The sequence below is a fragment of the Kryptolebias marmoratus genome, linkage group LG3 (genome assembly GCF_001649575.2).
Source record: "Kryptolebias marmoratus isolate JLee-2015 linkage group LG3, ASM164957v2, whole genome shotgun sequence".
Lineage (NCBI taxonomy): Eukaryota > Metazoa > Chordata > Actinopteri > Cyprinodontiformes > Rivulidae > Kryptolebias > Kryptolebias marmoratus.
In genome coordinates, this window is record NC_051432.1 from 12,397,325 (window position 1) to 12,403,324 (window position 6,000).

The window sequence follows — 6,000 nt, forward strand, 5'->3', positions numbered from 1 at the left end:
CACCAAGCAAACTGATGCTTTCCCCATAACCTAAAAATAAAAAAGAAAAAGATGACACTCAGATCGTCACGTCAGGCACGTCGAGCTCTGATTTTTTTTGTTTTTTTCCACCACACGAGCCGCCGAACGAGCCAACGGTGCCTTTTTATTTTCTTTAAAAAAAACAAAAAACAAAATAAAACATGGTAAAACAATTCAAATATGACCACTTGGCGAGCAAAAAAAAATGCTACTCCAAGATTACAGTGACCCGAAATATATTTAAAATAAAACAAACAAAAATAGGAATTCGTCAAGTAATACTAAAATAGAGCGTTAAAATCAAAAATGTTACAGAGATGTTTGAGTGGAATAAACAACATGGCTAAAGACCACACTATTAGCTACCAGAAAGAGAAAAGACAAAACAAGAAAAAAAAGGTCCATTGCAATAAAAGAAAAGACTGTCAAGTGCTGGGGTAAATATATATATCTGCTTCATTTGTCATGTTTTAGAACAATAAAATATAGGCCTCTGAGCTGACACTCCTGCCTTTGTCCTAATGTAACCTGCAAAAATATCCAGAAAAAAATCCAACATATCCTGACAGTTTGGGGTTTTTTTAAAAAGTACACATACTGAGCATTATTTTACATCTGAGCAAGACTCGAGGTCACTATTTGTTACAAATAGTTATCAAAAAAAGCCTTTAAGTTTCAATTTTCTGCAAGATGCTCTAACAAGAAAAATGGCTTCCTTGCGTCCAAAGCTTATTTTCATATATACCACTATAAAAAAAAACAAAAAAGAACACTAAAATATACACCAAGAAAATGAAACGAGATACAAAAAAAAAGCATTCAAAATGAAATTCAGTCTAAAAATCAAAAAAAGCAAATTGAAATGTCGACTTTTTTTTTTTTTTTTCCTTTTTAAATTTTTTTTCTTTTCTTTTTTTGCACCAACTTGGTCAGCGACAAATTCAAACGTGGCGTCTTGAGGACGTTTTCTTAGACGAGATGAGATCCCTCCGTCTTCCTTAGTGCAGTCTAAAAAGAGGCGTTTGGTCGGTCGGGCGAAACCCCCAAAAAATGGTCTCAAAAAAGGAGGAAAAATCCAGTGAGAGATAGAAGAGGAAGGGGAGGGCGTGGGTGAATGTCGGCCTTATGAACTATACAAAAGGAAGAGGTGACAAATAACTTAAAATAACTTAGCGACAGGTGTGAGGAGCGTGTTCGGGTGGTGAGGGGAAGAAGAAGTCTGTGCGCGCATCACAACCGCTGCTCGTTTTTTTATTATTTTTTATTTGTTTTTTCTCAGTGCAGTGCCCTCGGATTGCAGTAAAGCTGATATTTGAAGGAAAACGACAAAAACAGTAATGTGTTGGTTTTTTAAAATCTGTTTGTTTGTTTGTTTCCCGGTGGGGTTTGTGTGCAAGGGCAAGGTTACGTGAAGGTGCCTCCTCCAAAGTCCTGATTGTCTCGTTCAGTTCTGCGTCTCTAAAGCCTTCAGAGAGGGAGTAGAGTCAAACAGTGAAGTGTTTGTTGTTTTGGTGATGGCGTGTGGCTGTGTTGAGGGGTGAGGGGGTGGGACATGGGGAGCAGTAGAGTTAGGTCGGAGTGGCGGGGATGGGGGGACAGGGGTCCTCTGAGAACTGGAGGCTTCAGTTTGGAGACTTTTTTTCTTTTTTTTTTCTTAGGGTCTTCGTGGAAATCTTAACAGGCCTCCATCTCTAGCAGAGGACCCGTAGCTGCTGCCTTTGCTTTGCATGTGGAGAAGTTGTTCCGTTTCCCTCCTGAGGAACAAAGCAGAAGACACCTCAATCAGTCACACCAACTTTGGTAACCTCATCCGTCCACGGGGAAAAAAAAACAAAAAAAACTGCTGCATCTAAAATCAACTCCAACCAAAAACGCTGCTCACGTTCTTATAAACTCAAACCAGACAGACGCATTGTGGATGACTCAGAGGTTTCTCATGGCTCAGGCATGAGAGGCAGCTTATCTGTCATCGACATCGACGCGATCCATCATTAGTTGTTTTGTCTTCAGTGCTGCAGCTGACTGAAGGAAAGCCTCTGCGGCAGACTCGAGCCACGCACTGAACTCCGGAGAACGGGAGGGGTGGAGGGGAGGGGTTAAAGGTCAGTGACAGGATGTGGGCCGGACTAGCTTTGATGTGTGTGTGGGGGGGTGGGGGTGGTTGCCGTGACCCGGCTGGCAGCACCGCTCTGCTCTGCTCGTTCCTCCTCTAAACACAAAGGTTCAAGCCTGTGCTGCAGGTGGACGGCGGGGAAAACAAAAAAAAAAAAAAAAAGATGGGGAAACCAAAGGGGGTTTGTCTGAACACAATCTGTTTAAGCACCTAAACGGGAACTCAAAGAACATGAGGGAAAATGCTGACGCAGAGTAAGGGATCTACTTCCCTGCAGCGACGACTGGTTCGACAACTATTGTTCACCTGTTCAATGACTGTTTCCCTCTCGATCCTTCGAGGCTGATATGAATCAAGTGGGTCACGTCGCTGATGTAACCTACTGAAAGTGTTCACGTCGCTGCAGTCACAGCACAGATTTAGTTTTTTGTGGGAATCTATGGAAACAAACTATCACTTTAACAGATAATCAACTGAAGGGATGTTGACAAAAGGTCCACATGTCTCTAACCGGTCATAACAACAACAAATGAAACGGTGAAGTGGTGTAAAATCTGATTCTGTCAAGATAAACAGAACTAAGTTGAAAAGATTTGAGGGGGGAATGAAGACAGAACATTCAAAGTTGTGTCATTCAGGCCACTAGTTGTGCTTTAAGACATCCTAATGTTTCCGTTATTTCTGTTCCTCCTCCCAACAAACGGTCTGAGCTGCTTCGTTCCATGTGTGGGATTTGTAACCTAATGAGAGACGAGCTGTCCGTGCTCGGCCTCGGTGAAACCAAGTCGGTTCCTGTAAACGCGTCCCCGCTCCTCCGGAGCGTTTCCACTTATCGAGCCAGCGGTGTAAAAAAAAAAAAACAACAAAAAAACAGTGTTTATCGATCTTTTCAAGTAATTATCTGAAGTGGTTTACTTCAGGTTCAAGTTGACGCAAAGATAAAAAAAAAAAAAAAAAAAGTTCTATTCTCACAAAACTGGCCCCCGATCCCTTTGCAGGGAAATTGTCAAACTGCAAAAGTGTTTTTTTTTTTTCTTCCCCTTCTGTGATCTGGGCTTGAGCTAACATAACAGAGTTAGCTTCAGTTATTGACAAGCTAAAGGAGAGTTATTTTAGACCCAAGCAGCATCAAATAGAATCTGTGATCAAAGGGGAGAGGCAGAGATGGAGGTGGGTAGATGCCTCCTGCGACTAAAAAAGATGGCTGTTTTGTGGAGGGGGAAGAGAAAAAAAAAGGGAAAATAAGCAACAATATTAGTTTGCTTCTCCCTTGTGGCAAAGCTAAGTGTGTTTTTTGTGGGAGAGAAGTCAGTCGAGCCCCGCTGATTGCTGCAGCCGTAACGCCTAAAAGTCTCCATGCACACACACACACACACAGAGAGAGCCCAGCAGACCGCTTTACCACATGTGGATAAAAGGGAACGGGACAGAGAGCTGACCCCTGAGCTGCACGCAGCCCAAACTGAAAGGAACACGACGCTCAGAGAAAAAAGAGAGATCCCCTGTCGCTTTTATTTACCGCCGCCGCCCTCCCTCTTTTCATCCCAGGATCTCAAAGCGGGCCAGCACGCCCGACCCTGCACCCAGTTTCCTGGGGAGCGTTTTTCCTCCCCCCCTCTACCGCAGACATGAAACGCGCCGACCTTCCTGCCTGGGGAGGAGTCCTGAGGGGCTGCAGGCAAGTTTATATGTGTGTGTGTGTGTGTGTGTGTGTGTGCAGAGGTTGGTAGTCACAGAAGGACTGTGAGGCTGTGTGACGGTTGGTCGTTGAGGGGCAGAAGGCCAGCTCCTCACAAGGTCCGGCCGACAAACGCCGGGATTCAGAAGCAGCTTGACCCTTCCTCACCTCCCTCCATCTCCTCCTCGGCCTCCTTCGACATTAGAGCTCAGGAATGCTCGCTGAATTTTTTTCCTTCTCTCCCTCTCTCTTCCCTCTCTCTCTGTTTTTTTTTTTTTTTTTCTTTGCAGGAAATGAAACGCTCCTCTGTTCGGAGGGGTGAGCGAAGGTTTAGCCCTCCCTCCCCTCCTCTTCTCTCCCTTTTTCCTCGATGCAACAGAGGGGAGGTAGGGGAGGGAGGGAAGGAGCCGGCCGAGGCCCTTCGCCCGGCTTTTGAAGTGTGGGAGGTTAAGATAACTGGCACGGGCTCGCGCCTCAATCGCCGCTTTCACTTCCCGGGGCCAAATCAAAGCGCCCACAGCTGGGGCGCCCCCCCTCGCCCCCCTCCCGCACGCCTTGTAGCCCTCTAACCTCCGTCCCACCAACACACCCCCACCTCCTCAGCTTCTCCCCACTCCGAGCGCCGGGGTCTTTACTGCTGGAGCCATTAAAAAGAAAGCCGGTGCCGACAAATTACTCTAAAAATAAGCCAAGTAGAAGGAGAGGTGTGTGGAGCAGAGGCTGCGGTGCAGACTTTACCATAGTGGGGGGGGTGTCAGGTCAATGTTTGAAAGAGGAATGCAAGTAATGTGCGTCTTAATGATTGATCTCCCTTTATTACATCTATAATTGTTATAACTCAGCCAGTTTTACAGATATTGAGCTACAGTTTGGTGTGGTAGTAGCTGAGCATTGTCCCCCACACATACTTCAAGGGCAACATGTCGCTTCTTGTCTCTGCTTAAACCGGCTGGAGTTAGCAAAACGTCTCATAAACCACTGGACGGATTTCATTGAAACTCTCGTAATCTAATAAATGGCTGTGCTTCTACAGCGGATGGGACTTCTGCAGTCAGCCCGACTCAAGATGGCCACCACAGCTCATCGCCCTTAGCTTCCACAAAAACATGTCCATGTCTCAATGAGTTATACAGATATTGGGCTGAAGTTTGGTGTGGTAGTAACTGAGTGTCATTCACAACACATACACCGAGTGCTAACGGGTCATGTGAGATATCGCACAAGATTCCACGTGATGTCGTTTTTTAAGGTTTGACCAAAATGGCTGCAATTCTGTCATCTGGGGCAATTCTCATTCCTTCGAGGAACGCCGGGTCTTTAGTTATATTCTGGCTCTTCACAATCATCACTTCTTTCATATCAACACTGAGGTCGTCTCGTTAATTGAAAATCAGAACAGTCAGATAATTACAGCTCGTTAACCGCATAGTTTTCTGTCACGAATTGCTGTTCTTCCTCTCACTTTTAAATTACTCAAACCTTTGACCAGACATTTCCTACGTTCGCTTTCATACATGCAGAAATAAAAATCAAAGTTTTCACCACAGCCTATCTAGTTAAAAAACTGAGCAAACCGTGATGTGCTGCCCTCCTGATTTTAATTCCACTTCCAGCAGAAGTGTCAGACTTCCTGTCCACTCAGTCTGGTCATCCAGACCGGTGGTTCCTCCAACCTCCCATCCACCGTCTCACGAAATACCAGCAGCTGACCATCTTCAGCTGAAGGATCGTGAATCAGCCAATTAAATTAATACAGAACACAAGCAGCCATTAAACTGTTTCTGATCCATGTACGGGGATTGGGTTTTTACTTTGATGGTTTCATTTTAGTTTGACCTCCCGTGCTCTCCTGATGGTTTTATAATCCACAGTGGGGTCAGACGGTGGTCTGAGCGTGCCTTGGTACCGACACCTGAACTGGCTTTGATGACAACTTTCTAAAACTGCTTCGCTCTCTAAAACTGTGACAGTGCCACGCTTTGAGACAAGAAGGGAAAAATAAAAATAGGCACTCTAGTTTAAAAAATAAAAAAAACTACCTAGAAGAGATGCTAATGCTTCAGACAAAGTGTCTGTCAGCACTTTTTTTTTCCCAGCTGTCAGACACTGAACAAAAAGGAAAAAAAAATGCTTTGAAATCTTTAACCTCCAGTCAAAAGGTAGACTCAGGGGAGGCATGTTCTCTGGG

The 6,000-nt window shown here is 44.9% G+C and overlaps 1 protein-coding gene across 3 annotated transcripts in view; it reads right to left on the reverse strand.

Annotated features, from left to right (window-relative positions):
• Positions 1-66: 66 nt before the first annotated feature.
• lef1 (lymphoid enhancer-binding factor 1) overlaps positions 67-6,000 on the reverse strand; it is a 42,703-nt gene continuing 36,769 nt past the window's right edge. For all 3 annotated transcript variants that reach the window (XR_005232947.1, XM_017407589.3, XM_017407582.3), the window contains one exon: positions 67-1,775. The gene's annotated coding sequence lies outside the window, so the exon portion shown is untranslated. The remainder of the gene's footprint in view (positions 1,776-6,000) is intronic.